Consider the following 21329-nt stretch of genomic DNA (forward strand, 5'->3'; position numbering starts at 1 on the left):
TGAGGCAGCTGTCATTAGAGCCCCAGTAAAGTGACAATGTCTGCTTTCTGATCGATATGTTCTCCCTCTCCCAATTTACCTTGTGACCCAAGTAGAATGAACAGAAGTCTATCCAGGTTGGCGACACCTGTCCGTGGCTCTGGAATCAAATAAAGCTGAATATTTCATAAGGTATTAGAATCCACAATTCTGGCCTCATTTACCTGAGGAAAAGAAAACCCAGAGAGAAAACAGGATGTAGGCAAGGCTGCCCTGCCTTCTGCTGAAACACATAGGTCACTACCAAGGTCTGAGTCCAGGTGAAGGACACGCCATGCTGTCTTCTACTATACACAGTACAAAGAGTTTTTGACTTTAACTCAGTAATGACAATTCATTTGATCAATGATTTTTGACTACCTCAAAGGGACTTTGAAGATAAGCAAGTTAAAACTCTCCTTGGGCTTACTTACTATTTTTAGAGAAAGGATTTCTCATTCTGAATGGTGGTTGAAAATACAGTATCATCCACCTCAGGATGGCACTAAAAGTTTCTAAGCATCCCATACATGGTTGAATCTTTAATTTGGAGTTCATATCTGAAAAAATAAAAATAAAAAAGGAAGAAAAACAAAAAAGAGGTAGGAAAACGTTCTTGACTGCTTTTAGCTCTGGCTGATTCTGACTCAGTCTCAGTGGCATGCGTGATTCAAGAGTTTGTGTCAAACACAAATTCCAGTCCAGTGCCCTCCATCTGAAATGTTCTCATTCCTGAGCCTAACAGCAGAACTGGTCTCCTAGCAACACTGAACATTTTCCCTGCCTACTCATCTGGAGCGATTCGCTCTTTTTCATGGTTGTCTTCCTCTCATCCTCTGTCCACACAAACCAAAAACCTTCTATGCCATCAATGGTTGTCTGAGGTCTGGATTCAGACCCGGAAAATCAGTTGAAATTGTATTTCTTCCCTCTCATCCTAGGTCTCACTCTCCTATTTACTCTCTTCTCTTTTCAGTCTCTCACACAAATACACACACACACACACACACACACACACACACACAGACACACAACAGCAAACAGAACCTGTCTGCGTGATGGCCATGTTGTCCGGTACAAAAAGCATGGAATCCCCTCACCTACTGGTGAATTTAGGAATGCCTCTTCACCTCTTTGATTACATCACGTAAAAAGGGGATATAAATATCCAGCTCACAGTGTTCTTGTGGGACACAAAGATGATAATGAATGATAAAGGGTTTTAAAACAATAAAGGGTGCAGAGATATTATTATATTAACTGTTAATTTTAACAATAAACAGAAAAAAGTGTTCTTTAGACACATATTTAGGAAGAGACACAACCAAGCAAGCCTGTGAAAAACCAGTCATTATTCACTTAAGATCAAAGCTCCTATTATGACACAACTGAAATTTATCCTCTCTTCATCATCCAAATGTCAACTTTCACCAGGACCCCCCGGGCCTAAAGAGTGCACTGATTGTAATTGATAGACTATTTGAGACCAGGAAAAGCGAAATGTCATTAAATTGAATAATTTCATATAGTTCAAACTGCTCATATTGGCCCAATGCAAATCAATAAGGGTCCTTCTAATTGCCTCCAACATAGCTCCAACATAGCTCCAGACAATCATGAAAGTTTTGATGGGTAGCTATTCTGAACCTGCTCCACCTTTTCCAAAACAGATAATAAAGTAGAACTGGATTTTGGAGGTAGGCAGGGTGAAGAAATACCTAAGTGGAAGAGGAACTCGGTCAGCCCTCAAAGTCCCTAGACTATAAACTCCATGAATCCAGAAATCAAGGTGTTTGTTTTTTTTCCCCTTTTGTTTATCTGTGCGTTTTATTTCTAAATTATCCTTGTATCTTCATTGCTTAGAATAGGACCTAGTATTTGGTAACCTTTCAATAAATGTATGTTGAAAGATGGAAGAAAATCAGTAGTCTGAGCTATGAAACAGCTCATTTTAGCGGTTTTAATTGCATTTATGATTAATTTGATTAAAACAAATATGATTAGTACTATTAAAGAAGAAAATATATGTCAATCATTTGGCATTTAATAGTATCTCAATAAATGGGAGCTTTTGGTTCATCTTCCAATTCAACAATCATTCATTGCCACCTGCAAAAGTCACGTGATTAGAGGAAATTAGATAGTAATAGCTTTATAATCTAGCGAATGAGACTGACAAGCAATGATAGCCCCCATAAGACAGGAGACCATACACACTGTTTCCCTGAAAATAAGACCTAGCTGAACAATCAGCTCTAATGTATCTTTTGGAGCAAAAACTAACATAAGACCCAGTCTTATATTAACACTGGGTCTTACAGTAAAATAAAACCAGGTCTTATATTAATATTTGCTCCAAAAGATGCATTAGAGCTGATTGTCCATCTAGGTTTTACTCTCGGGGAAACATGGAACTAAGATCAACTGGTATATGTATTTACAAACTGGAAAGGGCTATAGCAATTTCAAGTGTTACGATGCTCACTCTTAATTTTACAGAAAGAAAAAATAGGTTCAGAGCCTCAGCTCTGATTGTACATGTAAACTTTTGTTTGTTTTTAATGTATTCTTGATAAGATCAGAATTTACTTCCTGCAAGCTAAGACTTTGCATTTCCAGGGAAGCAGCAAAGAAACCAGTGTGTATGTATTGAAATTCTTAATCCAAAGGTGAAAGAACCGTCAGAGAGCTCTCTTAGACCCTTCACTAGGAGGTGCAGGAAGGTGAGAGGAGTGTTTGCATGGAAGCTGCATGCACAGTGGTTAGGGGCGTGTTCTGGATCCCAAATGTTCACATGCTGTAGTCCTAGCTCAGTCACTCACTAGCTATGTGGCCATCGACGTGCACTTAACCTCTCTGTGCCTCAATAATCCGTATTTGTCAAGTAGTGACATAATAGTACCTACCACAAAGGATTACTGTGAGAATTGAGTTAATGCATATAAGCACAAATGAACAAAAAATAAATTTAAATTTTGTTAGTAGGATATGATTCGACAACATCCCTATAGATATGTGTACATAGCTCATAACACCTCATTTCCTTAATAACTGATCTTTCTGGGATTGACAGTCCAATATGTCCCAAGACAAAGAAAGACACTGCCCATTTTGCCTTACACTTTCCACCTTCTTAACCGAGTATCCACCAACGACCACACGAGGGCTAGGAACTGGTATACAGAAATGAATAAGAACTTGAACCCTCCTCTTATTTAATTCACTGACTTAAGGTAGTATGTTTTAATGGGGAAAAGCCTTGGCTTTAAAGCAGATAGATTTGAATTTAAAATACTGTCTGTCATTTACTAACTGTGTGACTTGTGCCCAGTTTTCTGATCTATAGTGGGGAAGGAGGATATTGATAACAATTTCAGAGATTTGTGATAGGTCTTTTAAATAATAGATGAAAAGTATTAGGATAGTGCTTAGACTATAAAACTAGTCAATATATAACTTCACTGTTATTAAAATATAGTGAAGAAAGGCAGGTTATATATTACATTTACAGTTAAAGCAGAAAAAAACACAAATAGTAAGAGAATTCACAGGCATGGACAAGTTAGGGAAGTGGCTATACATTCTTGCAAATCATTTAACGGGGTGGTGTTAGGGCATGATGGGCAAAGAGTATGAATAAAACCACAGACCCATAACTGAGTATGATGATTCAAGCAATGCCAATACTATTTTGATTAGAGCTGCAGAACAAGATATGAGCATAAGAAGTGGGCGATGAGATTGCAATATAAGCAAGACTGCATTGTACAAAGGACCTGGGTATCATGAGAAGAGTTTTAGTCTTTATCACATTGCCCTCAGATGATCTTGTTGACAAACCTGGAAGAGCATTAAATTTGAGCAATTTTTCTAATCCCCACTATAAATGATCTCTGTAAAACTTGGGAGGAAAATCATTAAAAAAACATTTACCCAGAAAATGTCTTTGATGGAGAAATAAGAGAGAATGAAATAAAAATAATGGCCTTCCCACCTGTTGGATTCACAGACACCTTCTAGAACCTCTTAATAAAAAGAAATGTGCTGATGTTTCATTCCTACACAGACAATAATTTACTTCAAAAGAAGTTCAGCATTTAGATTACCATGATTACGTGAATTGCTATGGCTGACCCACATCTAGTTAGACTATCTAATGTTTGCAGTGCCTCCAAGTAAACAACTGGCACTTCTGTGCCTCAGTTTCTTGATTTTCCTGTATAATAGGAAAAGCATATACATTCCTGTCTTTTTCATAGAGCTATGGAAATTATCAAATAATATGATGAATAAAAGTCAATCTGTAAACTATAAAGCCTTTATATGTTGTGTGACATAATTTATTGTTATTTTAAGTTCATGTATGTAAAATACTTTGACCCATGAAAAACTGGAAATAAATATAGAGGTTATAGTAAGTATTATACATTTAAATAAAAGTCTAAGATTTTTTTTTATCTGATTCATTTTTCTTACTTTGGTACATAATAGTATGTAAAACATACAGTTTCACATTACTACTGATCCCAAAATAAGTAGCTATAATAGAAGGGCTTCCTATATTGAGTCATATGCTGTATGTTTAAAAACCTGAAATTGAATATAAATGGAAAGAAAAAGAGTGATTTGAAAAAGGAGAAAGGGCTTTCATATTTTTTCAGGGAAAAGAGTCTGATTCCTAAAGTGAACTACTATCCAGTTTAACCATTTTCTAAATTATAACATGAAATGCAGAAAAATCAAAGTGATTCAAAGAGTCAATGATAGGATTAGGGTGGTAGGAAGAACGACATGACAACACTCAGCCTCCCACTCTAACAAAATCATAATTCATGCAGTACAAAAATGTTCTGAATTGCTAAAGTGTTCTGAGACATGAGACTCAAGGCAGTCAGTTGAAGAGGCTGAACAATTTCATAGCTAAAACATTGATTTTGTTGTGAGATGAATCTGTATGCAAGTCCTGAATTTGCCTTCTCCTAATTGTATGAATTTGCAGAAGGTAGTCTTGGATACCTCATCTATAGAAAGAGAATGATAATAATAATGCCTATCTCAGAACCCTTATCAGGAATAAATGAGTTTATGAAACGGATGTGCTTAGCACAGCATTTTGCATAGAGTAAATGCTCAAGAATGAGTAGTTCCCACTACGATTATGAATAATAAGAGGAAATGAAGAAGCACTTTCAGGAAGAGATAATACATACTTTTTATTTTTTTTTAACAAAAATTGAAATTTTCTTGTAGTCATATTTTGGTTAAAGAACATAATACTCCAAGTTTAAGTGAATGAATATTGAGGTGTGATCAAACAATATGGTGGATGTTTAAATTGAAAACAAAAATGATTACAGTAAAGACACATTGCCATTAATCCCCACTCCTCCAAAATACACCCCCTCACTTCAAACACACTTACCCCATTTTTCTTGCCACTTTCTGAAGCAGTTCTGGAAGTCCTCTTTTGTGAGTGTCTTTAATTGCACTGTCGTGGTTGCCTCAATGTCCTGAATCCTTTTGACTTTGGGGAAGAGTCAGAAGTCGCCCAGTGCCAGATCCAGTGAATAAGGTGGATAAGGACACACTGTAATGTTTTTATTTGACAGAAATTGCCATACCAGAAGCGATGTGTGACATGGAGCATTGTAATGATGGAGGTTGATTTACAGAGAACACTAAAACACACGTTCTCCCAACCGTAGCTCATACCCGACTGACTGCACCAAACAAGTTGAAACTTGTCAAACACTGTTACTAAGGTTCGATACATCGCTTCTCATATTGAAGATCCCTGCCTTTCCATTGGATGGCACTCAGCAGCAGCATTCATCCTATTTTTTGAAATGAAAGGCCCCGTGTCACACATCATTTCTTATACAGCAATTTGTGTCAAATAAGAACATTACAGCATGTCCTCATCCACTTTATTCACCAGATCTGGCACCGTGTGACTTCTGACTCTTCCCCAAAGTCAAAATGACCATGAAAGGTAAACATTTTGAATCAATTCAGGACATTGAGGCAGCCAGGACAGTGCCATTAAAGACACTCACTTAAAAGGACTTCCAGAACTGCTTCAGAAAGTGGCAAGAAAGATGGGGTAAGTGTAGTCGAAGCGAGGGGGGAGTATTGGAGGGAGATTAACGACAGTGTGTCTTGCTTGTACTGTAATTTTTTTTATTTTATTTTTTAAATTTAAACATTCACCGTATTTCTTGATCACACCTCATGTACGCATATAAGCAGAATCCCATAATGCAGAGAATCGTGGAACTTTCTTGCATTCACCTAAACTCATAAAAAATCTAGCAGCTAACCGGGGTGTCCAGGTCTTTCCCTTATGATAAAATTGATCTTCTAAAATTTTGAAAAGTCAATTATAAAAGTAATTTGCAGCCCACCTTCCTTCTTCAGCCTAATTTATCCAAGACCACATTTGGCCTGAGAAATGCAAAACATTGTATGTATTTTAAGGGAAAGACAGGGAGAAAAAGGGTGGGATGCTCACAGGATATTTGAACAGCAGGAAACATTAAAGTCATCAGAAGTGTTAGGGAGGAGGTGTGTCTCCCTCACATCAAAGGAGGAAAACCCATGTCCTATGCCCTTTCTATTTTGGATAAGGAAAAGGACTTAACTGTCTGGTGTGTTCTTTTCCATTAAAAGCTACAGCCTGCATAAATCTTGAGACTGAAAAAAAAAAAAAAAATTTAAAGTGCAAAAAGGATCTAACCATTTTGAAAGGATTTTTAAATGGTAATCTTTTAACTGGGGAAAAATGAGGGGGTAGAAATTACATCTGTCATCAAAGGCTCCTCCCTTCTAAAAATGTGTAATTGTGGTGTGGCCTGCCCATCACAGGCATAACAGCAGCTCTAAATAAAAGTTCTAAATAAAATTTTCTCTAAAATTAACCGAGTATAAAAATTCCCTAGGCACCCACAGAGGCCAATCCATTCTCAAATCATGTACCGTCCAGCCTTCCAGAAACACTTTGGATTAACATCAAACCTTTTTACCCCTTTGCTGTTTGCACCCAAGAGCAATGCTGGACTCCATATAAGAGAACCCTGCTTTGTGGCTCCCACTGGGCCTGTAGCCTGTTCAAAGTTACTCACCAGCTTGCTTGAAAATGAACAACTAGCCACAAACCTGGCTGGATCTTTAAAATGAGTATTTGAATATTTTCATTATAGTAACAATTAATAGGTTACAAGCCTATGTAATGTGCTCCATGCTCATTATTTTGAAAAAGAAAAATTGTCTCAAATTCAAAAAGCATTTGTCAAAGCAACTTGAATTGTCAATGAGAAGGCAATTTAAAGAGTGTCTTTCCTCAGTGACTCAGCACAGATCAAACAGCCAAACAGCTACTAAAGGGCTGAGTCAGGATTTGAATCAACCCATGAGAAGGTTAGGACTCAAAGGGGCTGACAAAGTGTGTTGTGTATGCTGTATATACAGCGAGAATTCCTGAAGAATTCCTCACCCTTCACTTCCTTTATTCTACACCAAAACCTCCTCAATGTGTTCGCAGCTAACAAACTTCACCTTCAAACTAACTCCTTCAGAACAGGAAGATGACCAAAATTAGAGATCTCTGCTAACAAAGGGAACATGGATGGCAATCTACCTTATGAATTATTTAACCAACCTTTACCATCATTTAAATGTAAATAGCATTTTACATCATCTAAAACATAAACAGCATTATTTTCTGTCTAAATTATTCAGAAAGTTGTTATAATTTTCTCTATCTCTTCAGAAGGCTTACGTTTACTCTTAGTCTTAAAAGGTGTATTAAAAAGGGAGGGAAGCCCAACTGTGAAAACTATAAAAGCCAAATGCCAACTGAATAAATGAATCACTATGGAGGCTAAAAGTAAAATTGGTATTCTGACCTATGGTCTTGCAGTGTTAACATCTTCTTAAACGTTACAAAAATAATATATAGGAATATGCCAACTCTATGAAATGCCTTTATTCTGTTCCTTTAATGAGACAGTATGAAACAACTCAAAATACACAAGCTTTGGGGTCAGACAGGCTCAGGACCAACTTTTTCTCAATTGAATTTTTCGAGCCACAGTCTCCCCAATCTGAAGAAAGAACTTAATTATCTCACAGCCTTTATTGAGATTAAAAAATAAATATACCATGCAGTTCTGGAGAAAAAGTTACGATTACGTTCATCCCAAATGAGGGCATAGGCAGACTTTATTTAAGGACCTTTGAGGAGCAGATATTGGATTATTCTTATGTTTCTGGTGAAACTCTCTTTTCACAGATATAACAACTAAGGCCCAGGAAAGAACTGTGACTTTTGTGGTGTCACAGTAAGTCAGGAGGAGGAGAAGGAGCCAGAACCTAGTGCTCTTTCTGCTATACAGCATTGTCTAATGATGTAGTCATTTGTGACGCCTGTTGATTTTATTGGAGTTTTTTAGTGTAAGTATGATGTTAACCACGAAGGCCAAAATGATGGCATACCAATGTTTGTCAATACAGACATGCTTAAAGATAGCTAACCCCTGAGATGCTACAAGTCTCTCCATATATGAGGTTAAATATACAAGCTGTGAATAGAGAACGAAAGTGTTGTCAGCAGGAAAATGACTGCTGTCCGAATTGCTTGAGCAGTGCCTGCACAAATTATCTAATCATTTGCAACTCCAGCAGTCTAATAGATTAAACACACTCCTTGTAAATGAATGAATGACTCTTTAGACTTGTTATTCTTATTGGAGCTGACTACATTTCTCCCTGCTGTAGCACATTTTTCACTATCCAATAGAAATTATGTTTAACCCTTTGTTTGAAACAGATTAGAAAATCTAGAGAGAGAATACTAATGTTTATGTACAAAACTGACTTTTGAATCATTGGTATATTTAACGTTTGTGAATGTCCCCCTCTACTCATTAACATAGATCTTAAAAACGTGGTGTACTTTTATTTTGTTGATAACTTCCTCCTTACCATACTTATGTCTCAAATTTAAAAATCCACACTTTTAAATATTCCCAGTAATTTTATAAGATTAATAATATGTAGTAGTCTGATTCTTAAATTTCGAGTAATACTTTCTCCTGGACAGGCTAAGAGAGATGAGAATGTTCTATTGTATACAGTAACGTATACTAAAAAAATCTGAATAAAATTCATTCTTCATTACTGCGGAAGAGGGAATATTTGTGTCCCTTGAAATGTATATGTTGAAACCTAACTCCAAGGTGATAAAATCTAGAGGTGGGACATTTGGGAGGCAATTAGGTCCTGCAGGAGGACCCTCACAAATGGGATTAGTCCTCTTACAAAAGAGACCCAGAGAATCCCGTACTCCTTCCACCATGTGAAGACTAAGCAAAAACACAGGCATCTAAGAACCAGGAAGTGGATTCTCACCAGACTTTGAATCAGTCAGTGCCCTGATCTTAGACTTCCAGTTTCCAGAAATGTGAGGAATAAATTTCTGTAGTTTACAAACCACTCAGTAGATGGCATTCTGTTATTAGTGGCCTGAACAGACTAAGACAATTACCAAAACTGGCCTCACTAAATTCTACTCCAAACTCATTACTTTATAAATGTTTATTTTTAATCAATGGCCTTACTAACTACTACATCACCTAAGCAATAAATGTTGAGGTCATCTTCAACTACCTATCCCCCAAATTCAAACTAAATCTGTTTGACTCTAATATTCCTAATGTATCTTGAATCCACTGTCTTCTCTTGTTCCCCAAAGCCACATTTTAGCACCTTATTATCTCTCAACTGGAGTCTCCAAACTGTGTCACTGAATAGTCTCTGCCTGAATTAGAGAAGAGAATGGCCAGCTTAGAGTGGAACCTCTGGGGAAAGAGCCAGGTTGTTATGAAAGAACTACCTAGACAGCATGAGTGTCTTCTGGGTGCTGTCTGGGGTCACTAATGTCCTCCAGATGCCCACCTCTTTACCTCCCAATCTGCAGCAATCCTGGTTTCCTCATCTGCATACAGCCTAAAAAGGATCCAGAACTCCTGCTTGCATAGAAGAAACCTCAGAATTGATAAGATGGTGGTTGCGTAGAGGCCTGAGGTCATGCAATGAGATTGAAATGTGTAGAGATTTCACAGTTTTGTAAATAGGACTAGGGAAATCATGAATCCAAACTCTTATTCCCAAAAAGTCAAGTGGGACCAACTTCAGTGAATGCCAGTCCAGTGGTCAGATCCAGCGGACACTACGAGGATAAGAACCTGCGACCAAAAAGTCACATAAACCCTCTCAAATACCCTCTCAAGATGTTATGTTGGAAAGAAGCGTGGGGAAGAAAGAAATAATCTGAAAGGCTGAATATTTCCCCCCCAAAGATTGAGCCATTCAAAACGGGAGAAACCAGCAGATGAGATGTCATAAATTGGCAAACTCCCTTTCCATAGCCCAACATCGGACCCCACTATTCAGAAGGATGAGAACTTGTGAGGAAGGTTAGATCTGTTAAGGAGCGTCTTAACTTACGCTTGCACAAATTAGTAGTAGTACTAAGTAAATCTGCAACCTCAAATGATAATCCCTGTATTTATTCTACCTTGAATACCCTGCAAATTTGTACTCATCTATCCAAACCCAGTTAAGTTCACCTCCTTTTATAAGGTCACAGGCTTACAAATGCCACCAGCTAGAACAAATTACGTCCTATACATATTCAGCAACACTCTAATTTACCTCTATATATGCATTTTTTAAAATTTTATCACTCCTGTTTATATATCTATATCATTGGTCTTAATATAAGATCCTTCAGGGAAAGGTCAATGTTTTATCAATCTACACTGTTCTTCAATATCAATTAAAGATGTGAGTAAATTGTAAGAACTCAATATTTGATGAGAAATTGATTTGTAATACCAAATTCAGTACTATGAAATGCCATAGCAATGCTAATTTTTGTGGGTTTTTATTAGTTTTGTGTATGATGATTATTCTTGGGTAGGGAAGTAGTGGGGAGGAAAGGCAGAGAAGTAAAAGAAAAAAAATAGAGACAAAAATTATCCAAATTACTGTCAATTAAAGGCAGAGTGGACCACTCCACAGTTTCATAGGTAACTAATCTGAAAGATCCCTTATTATATTTCGCACATTAACAAGTATTAGAAATAAAGGCATTGCTCCAAGTTTTTCATGAGTTCTTAAAAGTGATTGCCTTATGTCTCTTCAACACATAAATTATACCATGAAAGTTTTTATCAGAATTTATGATTTAGGTTTTAAATTTGACTTTGTTCAAGGAAAGTTTAACAGATCAAACATAAAATTCCATATGGAACACATGCAAATAGGTCTCGAGTCTCATTTGGTGATAAACATAAAAGTTAAAACCATTTTTAGAGGAGTTCTTTCTTAGGTCCTTAAAATGTATTTTCCCTTTAAAATTTTTTGAATCACCAAAATGTTGTTTCCTTAGAACATTAATATGCCTAATGTTGCATCTGGATAATCCTGCTGTAGAGTAACATCTCTCAGCAATACTGAATGAAATAACTGTACTGGGCATCATTAGACACTGCTGAGATGTCTTGGGAGGAAGGGAGAGAGAGCAGATTATCCATTCATCTCTCAAAAGCTCCATATTTCTCCATTTACCTGCAAAGTGATATGTATGCCCTAAGTCTGTGTTTCTTTCTACATGGCTGATGTGGAAAGAAAACATGTGGATCTCCCTTATGACTGGTCTGGTGGTATACAAAATGAGTCAGAGTTGGGGATGGAAGGATAAAAACTGCATCTAACATCATACCCTTCTTTTAGCTCATACTTGGGAATGGCAGTATTGGGGTGAAAATTAACACAACATATGAAACAAGCTCAGAAAAAGGGTAAATGGAAATTGTTTCTTCCTCTCTCAGTAACACTATGGACTTGTGAGAACATCAAAGACTGAGTGGAAAGATCCCTGTACTTGGATATTTTCTTACTTTTTAAAAAAAATAAGCAACTAAGAAAAAAATTAAAATGAGAAAACTTTATTAACGAAATTCATTTTTGTTAAAATGAAACATTTTAGATAGCATGTTTACGTGCACGGCTGCCATGAACACAGTGTCACAGTATTTAGGGATGTTCCGGAATGAGCCTCCTTCCAGGCAGTGTTTGGTCCTCACCTATACCGACCTGCAACTCCCTTCCTAAGGACTCAGGGTGTATGAGAGACAGAGGGAACACGAACCAGAAGTCTTCCCCAAGGTCCCTCCAGCTCCACAATCTCACCACATGCTCTAGCCCTTTATCTCCCTGCCACCACCACGCATACAAAATGACCAAAGAAGGTCCCAGCTGAGTGAATGAGATGTTGAAGTTAATTAAAAATTCCAAAGTAGTCTGAAACAACTGCAACACAGATTACTAAGAACTGCTTAATCTCTCCCTCCTTGTGATCTTCTGCTCCTGCCCCCAAATCAGAGGCAGGACTGGGTGGATGGTCTGTCCTGACCCGAGAGGGTGGTCACAAAGGCTGACCTTACGTCCCATGCTCTTCCTCCCCTTCTTCTATGTTGTCAGGGAAGGCATGTAGTATTTATAGGAATAAGCCATGGAGGCCTTTGAGACATGTGAGGGGAAGCACGTCAGAAACTGGCAGACTAGTGCTGGATGTCCTGCTGGGGGTTTCCAGTCCCGTGGAGTCATAATCATCTGGGCAGGACGAGATGGGTGTCCAGTCTGTGAGGTCTGTAAGAGAAGACTTGGATACCACATAGCTACCACCCGAGTGCAACTGGGGTTTTCGATTCCATATTTAGCTCTAGTATCGCTTGCTACCTCATCCCATTTCAGTCACCGAGTGAAGAAATGATGAATGGGTCCTTTATGGGGAAAGCTTGCTGGGTCTGGCAAGGTCTCAGTGGTTGGTGAGGTAAAAGACTTGTGGTCTGGTGTCTGTGCCATAAGTGGAAAGAAGATGACGTCAATGGATCATCTGTGTAGGTAGAGTTATCTAAAGCTTGTGGGTAAGTCTTCAGAACTGCTCCCTCCTTCGTGCTCCAGCAGCATCTTTACATTTCTCATTTTGTGTGAGATCAAAGATGATTTTTTACCTAAATAAATATCACTATGACTTGAAATAATTGGAAATTTCTTTGGAAGGTAGCATTTCTTTTTTTTTTTTTTTTTTCCTTCTGGAATCTATCAGATAAAAGGTACTAAAAATGCATGTTGAATAAAGTAGACTGAAAACAAAATAATCAATCTGGTAAATAGACGAGCGTTTTATAGATATAATTTTTGCAGTTTTTACTGAGTAGATTATAGTCTCAAAAAAATATTTACCATCTATTGCCTTAGGATATGGACTATACACCCAGTAGAATTCCTCATTGAGCACTTAACCACCTCCAAATCTTTATAGGGTTACCCCTCTTGTCTGGGGACATCTCACTCATTTGAAAGGCGTAACTTCAATGTCAACTTCCTAGAGAAGCTTTCCTGGCTCACCTAAAGTTATCTACTTTCTGAACAATTACTCTCATAATTCTTCTCACATCCTACTTTTTACACTGAAATATGTGTCTGCCTGCCGCCTCCCAAAACTGTGAACCTGTAACATAGGGATTCTGTCATGTTTAGTATATGATGCTTACTCTATAAATAAATTAAATATTGAGGTTTTTATGGTGCAAATGAAGAGAAATATCAGCCATAAATAAATGAAAAGCAGGTAATCAAAAAATTATGTGTGTTGGCTTTAGTATTAATTCTCATTTGAGGAGACAAATTTGTCTTCTAGGAAATGTTTGCCAAGAGACATTAAACGCATACATGCTAAATGCCTTCTTGTCTGATGTAAAGCGTTCAGACTGACAGAAGGGGTTCTAAGAGTCCCTTTGCCATGTGAAGACACAAAGTGAACATATCTGTTACCTTTACAGTAATGTTATTTAATGAATACCTACTCCCAATGTCATGCTTCTCCCAAATTCACAGTTAATGAGATAACAGAATAGGTCTTCCTAGGCTCTTTCCCAGTCTAATACTGGTCAGAAAAGAAAAGAAGTGATATTACAACAGAGGTACAGCACCGGTGACAGTTTAGGTTAGGAAAAGATGCACCTCAATGTCAGTAAACGTCATTTAGCACTGCTTTACATACCTGTGCAATAACTTTTGTTAAAAATACCAGTCTATTAAAGTTTGAAAGGAAATGTGACAGAAGCCAGACCCCTAACAAATAGACTACTTGGATCATTGTGAAAAGAATGACATCAAGTGACGTTTGTAAAGAATACACGGACTGGCACAGGATAACAGCATTCTGACAGAATGAGAGCAAAAAAAAAAGTTAGAAACTCAGTGCCTGTTTCTTATGTGTTAACATTCTCTGGGAAGTGGGGAAGGTAGGCTACAAAGAAGCTGTGATGTTAAAGAAAACGCTATGGAAAAGGGAAGAGAGACTCGAACCTGAGCTTTATGTTAGGAACAACCTGGATCTCAGGTGTCATTAAGGCTGTGCAGTCAGGTTTTGGACTAAAAATATTTTCCAGTAGGACTTAGCCACACTGTATGTCTACCCAGCGGGAATGTTTCTGCTGAAATAGTATACAAGGGCCAGGGGGATATTCCGAGCAAGATGCTATTAAAATAACCCCCTGTCATGTGTCACCAACTGTCGATCTTTGACTTACAAAACCTTCTGAGGAGACAGTCAGCTTAGCAAAATAGCTGGTGCTTAAGGCAAGACATAAAATCTAGAGAATATTTCCATTAAGAGCTGCATCTCACTTCCATGGCTATTTTTAAAAATAAGAGGAAGGGCAAAAGATCGATGGCATTTTTCCAGAGGCAGAAGGCTGTTCTAGTTTTCTAACATTAGCGCACTTAAACTTGACGTATCAAGAGGATTATTCTTTCTGGAAGCCAGGACGTGAACTCTTTTCAGTCTTTCTGGTATGTGCCCTTTTTTGAAAGCTAATTTATTTCAAGCAATATTTTTTCCTGTTTTATTTAAGGTAATTAAGCACAAATAATTAGACTTTTAAAAAGGGCACAGGACCAGAAGTGGTACAGGAAAATCACATCTTTCATCTCTACTCTACTTCCTTTCCGGTATTTCTTGTTTCTGTGCATGGAATCACAATCCACAGTCACCCAGGCTCCAAATCTCTGGATCAGTTCTGATCCCCTCTTTTACCTTTCCCTTCCTGTCCATAAAAAGATACAAATGCCTATTTAATTTCACCTTCTTAGTGTCTCACACATGCTCCTCTCTTCTCTTTTCCCAACACCCCCCCTAAATTTCATCCCTTATTAAAATTTATCTTACTAATATAGGAGATAAACTCATGCACAGAATGAAGGATTACAGATTTGGGGACTATGAATGATTCTGAATGTGAACTCTGAGAAAAAAATATCGAGCACCAATAGCAGAAAACTGCTAAACAGCACTAACCCCAAACCCTAAAACACTACTAAATAAGTAGTAGACCTCAAAGGCATGGCTGTATGACATTCATTCGCAGCGTTCAGAGAACAGGGGTTGAGTACTGCAAAGCCTGACAAGATAGAAAGTTAAAGAAAAGAGTGACAGTAATTTTACTGCAGTGCAAATGTCCATATGCCTCTGTACAAGTGAACAATTAGAGACTGGCCACGGGGTTGGTTCAGACAGAAAGGTAAATAAAAGATAGGCAGGAAGGGCTCATGGGAAGTTCTGAACCACTAGATGGCTAGTAAGAGCAAAGCCAGGTAAAGAAACTGGAGACGATTAAAGGAAGACTATTAAAGCAATGTCCTCATGGTTGTTGACTTCACAGAGGCTGGTAGCAGGACAAAAGCAAAGACCGTGATGAAACCACAAACGGGAAGCTGAAGTCGTCAAGGGAGATCAGCAGATGGCACTGGTGAGAACGGACAGAGTGTGAGAAAATAAGCGACGGTACGACAAGGAGCATTTGTCTGCTTTGTTTTGTTTTGGTTTAACATCAATGTCACCAGGATTAGCAGTAGATACCTTGGCAATGCTTGAAAAGCTGGTGGCTTTCTTTAAAGTTTTGCAAAACTCATCACATTAATCTTCAATGAGAATTCCATGAAAATGGAAGCTAAAATGCTATTAAGTTTATATTGTTCACTGAAAGATTCCACGGACGTTATTTAGCTTTCCTTTTACATGATGAAAAATTCACATCCTTCCTTCATTATCACCTCTGCTTCCAAGAAGAAAAATGGTGCTGTTGTACCATAAGCCAAAGTAATTTAGATTAATTTTGAGAATTCCACAAATGTTGGTACAGAGCAATGGCTAACCATCTTACAAAACCAGAACTAAGAATGAGCTGATCTGGAAAATTAATCTTTGTTCCACTGTTTATACTGTGGAACTACATACTTTGCAAAAAATGTTAATCAGCAATCTAATACTGATTTCTATTCCTACCACCCAGGAAAGCAAAATCTTGGACCACATCCTCATGTCCATATCCACATCCGGTTTGAGTCACATGCAGGAAATCTCAAGCCTTGAGTCTCCTATTTAGCTTTCTTCAGCCCTGCAACTAGCCGTGGGATTCTTGCAAAAAGCATTACTTTGGGAAGTTATTTTCCATTTGTCTTGCATATCTGATGTCCTTCAGTTCTCTGACCCTGGTTGCTGGTGGCAACAAGAACCATTCTAGACAGATGTGTCCTAATTTATGAAACAGTAGACCAAATTTAGCAGCCAAGTAAAACAGCCTATTGATTCACATTTTCCCTATAATTTCCATGGAACCCTGGCACAGTTCCATAAAAACTGGGGACAATGGTGGCCTTGGGAAGGCTGACTCAAGGTCAAGAGCCCTGATGTAACAGTTTAGTTGTGCCTGAGTACAATATACTAACAACAGTAGGGTACTGGGTTCCTTTGACATTCTGCCCAACCTCAAATTGGAATTGTGAAAGTAGGGACAATAAGAAGCCACATGTATACAGTACAGTCCTTTGTAGTTTGCAAAATGCTTACACAATTAATATATATATAAAAAAAATCCCCCAGATAATCCTGTAAAGTAAGGCAACCAAACAGAAGGATGCCACTTTTCTTCACCATAAGGACAACATGTAAAATGACTTGTCCAAAGTCATGCAGCTACAAAGGGAATGACGAGCATAATTACTTAGATTTCCTGACTGATCACCCATGATTGTTTAATTACATCAAGTCGATTCTGCCACAGCCAGCTAAACACAATCAATATCACAAGTCTGGAAACTTACTAAGACAATAGAATCAGAATTTCCCAAAGTGTGATCCATTAGTTTTAACAGAAAAGTTACCATGTGCTTCATGCTTAGGACTTGCGAGGCATATCTAAGCACTTTATATGAATTAACTCATTTAATCTTCATAATACTTCTAGGAGTTGCTAATTTTTCAGACAGGCGAACTGAGACTTATTCTTCTCATTTTCCAGATGACAAAACTGATTCTTAGAGACATTAAATAACTTGTCCAAAGTTACAAAGCTATACACAGGAGCTTGAAGCTGAACTGTGTCTCAAAGCCAAACTTTCTCCAAGTCTATAAAACATGAAGAATTACCCCCTCAAAATGATACAGTGTTTAACATTTTGCTTATGATTCTCCAATGTGAAAGAACAACATATCCCATCCAAAAGTTTAACAGCAGAGATTTCACTGAAATTTCTCTTGGGCCACATAATGAACAACAAGAGAGGGCTAAGTCCATGAAAACATGGAAACTTAGGGGAAAACAGAAAAACACTTGTAACTCATTATAACTCAAGGGAAAGACATGTAAATATAGCATAAAAGACACAAACAAACAAACAACAAAAAACAATGTCAACAAAAACCACATGTAATGAAAACCATTTCTTTTAATGTACTATCTTAGATTCTGAAAATCATGTACTTTAGCTGATCAGAGAATGAAATCCAGCACTGTACATCAGTGTTTACACCAAGCACAAATAGAATGTTTAGAAACGGAACACCAACATATGCCAAGAACTGGACAAATCATCTAGGTCCATACAACTGTCATTTCCTTTACTTGAAATGGACAATTGGGAGTACTCCTCGAACATTACCCAGAGGGCAATTACTCGAGAAACAAAGAGATGATATGGATTCCACTTCAGATATGGAAAAAGCTTTTGGGTGATCCCACATTCATCTGTGCCACGGTACTAGCTGCTGGCTGAAAATGGTATCCTCACATCCAGCCTTTCCTCGGCTGTCATAGATCAGTGAGTACAGACAACCAATGGGGCCAAAAGCTCCCATAATATGAAAGAGAGAGGAAAATGACTGAATTATAATCTCTGGCTTAAAAATACTACATATTAAAAAATGATAAAGGCACAGAACAGTGGCATCATGAGGGCCTTGAAATGGAAACTTATTAGAGTTTATAGCTTTGTGGCTACAAAGAACTCTTCAAATCTGGACAGCAGCTGTGACATGTTGGCCAGAACACTGACCTTGGAGCCAGAAAACTCCACTGAGTCACAGCTCTGCCATTCTCTCAGGGTCCGAATGGACAAACCATCGAACTTTAGATTTCTCACAGGGCTCTCATGAGAAAGTGAAGATGTGTGTGTGAGTGTGAATGTACTTCACACGTTTCCAAGCATGATGCAAACATGAGAGATGATTGATTACCTTCATCCCCACTCGAATTCTCACAGTAACTCCAAAGCAAAGAGAACCAGCTCGGGAAGCTGAGTGCTGGAACGTATTTTACATGTCCTCCTGCCTCTGTCATGGAGATGCTGCATGACTTGAACAAAGGAAATGCTCTGATTTTTCCAACACTGATTCTTTCCATACATTTAAATGTCAGAAATAACAGTGCTGGCTTCTCATGTACAGTTCAATAAAGAAATCAATAAGAGACTGACTCATAAAACAAGCTAGTGATTAAAAAAAAAAAAAAAAAAACCCTAAGAAGGCACGGCACCGATATAACTTCAGCCCAATGATCACGCCTGTTGTGACTTGAAAAGTAACAAGACCCGCCCCCCCTTACTATACTAGGGGGACAGCTCAAACCTTCCTCACACACTCACATTCTTTCATTTCTTTCTATTTCATGTATTCTATCTAGAAAGTCTTCATCGAAGGCCCAATTTTTATTGCTGCTAGATTTCCCACAAATTGCCAGATAACCTTTGGAAGCTGATATTATCATAGGAATTTAAAACAAGAAGTTGCAAATATTCTAACCATTGGCTTTATCAAACAATCCCTGTTCCAACTGTTGTTTTAAGCAACAGCTTCCACTCCTCACGCCCTACCCCCCAGGGATAAAGGCATGCACGGGTCTGGAACTTATTAAAGGAAGCCAGAGATCTTAAAAATGTCAAGGACAGAAAGAAACCACTACATGTGCTCTCTTATGTCTGCAGTACCCATGTTTGACTTATATAAGCTCAAAATCATTTGGAAAAGTACTCTCAGGTCATATTGAACTTTATGGCCAGTATGGATATTGTCATCATTCAAGTAAAATGAGGAATTCAATGCAGGTAAAAAAAATAATTATTAATATATATAATAGTAATTTTATAGGTACAAAAATTGTATAAACTATTCATGTTCTTATATGAGTAAGAAATTATTTTGCTTTTACATTTGTATAGAACTTGAACATTTTCAAAATACTTTCTTCAAACCCTTACAGTAAACCTGTTCTACAGATAGAGTAAATTTCACTCGTAGTCCCATTTTACAGAAAGGGGAACTGAACTTCAAATAAGTTAAAGACTTTTTTAGAGATCTTTGGAATCAGTCTATTGTTTTATAATCAGACTGTACACCACTTATATTTTAAATAACACTAGGGTACAGTTAATCGCAAACCACAAAATTAAAAATTAAGATGAGGTCTGTAAAGAACAATTGTCACCATTCTTCTTAGTTCATAAAAGCAAGATGTGAGTTGGATTAATAAATGATCGACAGCCTATTAGAAAAATAATGACAGTAACAGAACATCAGTAACAATTACTGTTTACTGAGTGCTTATCCGAGGAGCCAGGTGCTTTTCTCATAAAACACTCACAACACCCTTGTGACTTAACCCAGCTTCACAGAGACTTTGATTTGCTGAGGTGATAAAAGGCCATTCATTTACTTTCTAGATCAGTGTTTCTTAAAATATGTCAATTGTTCGTGGCTTATGATATGGAATGCCAACCATTTCAGACTTGCAAGTGATATGGTTCGGGTATATCACACTAATTTGAAATGTAGATTTAATTATGATTTTCAGAGACATCCCATTATGCTCTTAGTAATCAGAACATTCTTGCGGTCATAGAAGCACTCTGCCGGACAGCTCTGGGTGTTTCCTGTGCACCACTATTCAGTGATCAAGGGGCACTGCATCTTGTTCTCTTTCTATCATTCACCTGATGTTGTTTACCACTATTAAATTTGTGATTTTAAAAAGAGTCTCAAAATGAATAACATATACGATAATTGGAAAGAAAGAAGAATGAGCTTCTGGCGAAATTCTATTTTCAAATGACTCTGCAATCGGATGTCACATAACATAATACTATACAGACAATGGGGAAGGACAATTACTATCACATATTTAGTTAGAATGATATTTTGTTTTATAGTTGGATAAACCCTTAGAGAAGAACCATATCTGGACAATTGGTACATATGCCAGAGAGGATGAGAATTACGTCTTGTGTATTTATCACTAAAAGCCCACGCATCTTGGAAAAGACTTTGGTATTCTGGCTTAATTCATAACATTGTGTGAATCAGAACATATGAGTAGGTGTGTTGGAACAAAATGTGTTAAAATCAAAATGGATAACAGAGCACTGATTTTTTGTGTGTGCAGCAAAAAATAGTGCATTTCAAATAAGAGGTCTCAACGGAATGCCAATACCTAAAATGCTTTATTCATAGAGAACAGCCAGTGTTAACTTACATCCTGATCTTGATTTAGCATTACAGGAAGTAGTGAAAATTTCGAATAAAATTGATCTTAACCACTAGCTTACATCATTTCAGAGGGGAGTCTGCAGAACTGTGTGGCAACTGTAACACTTTCTCTTGTAACAGTGAAGTTAGAGAAGAGAGATATGGGTTTTGAATTAAGTGACCAGATCAACATATTCAGGACACTGATACTGGTGACTGCTTCTGTGATTGCAAAGGCCTTGCCCATTTGGCTTTCCTTTCCAATACATACGGTAATTTATATTGCCTAAGCCTATCATTTTAATGCCTACATAGCAAACATTTTAATGTTATGGGTAAGCTACTAGGATTTAAGACCAAATTCAGGAGCAAACAATTCTAT

The 21329-nt window shown here is 37.6% G+C and overlaps 1 protein-coding gene across 1 annotated transcript in view; it reads right to left on the bottom strand.

Moving 5' to 3' along the window:
• Positions 1-21329, bottom strand: part of P3H2 (prolyl 3-hydroxylase 2) — a 140335-nt gene that overhangs the window by 103533 nt on the left and 15473 nt on the right. The gene's annotated exons all lie outside the window — the stretch shown is intronic.

This window comes from Rhinolophus sinicus, chromosome 17 (assembly GCF_057876585.1).
Source record: "Rhinolophus sinicus isolate RSI-liver-muscle chromosome 17, RSI-T2T, whole genome shotgun sequence".
In the NCBI taxonomy this organism is placed as follows: Eukaryota; Metazoa; Chordata; class Mammalia; order Chiroptera; family Rhinolophidae; genus Rhinolophus; species Rhinolophus sinicus.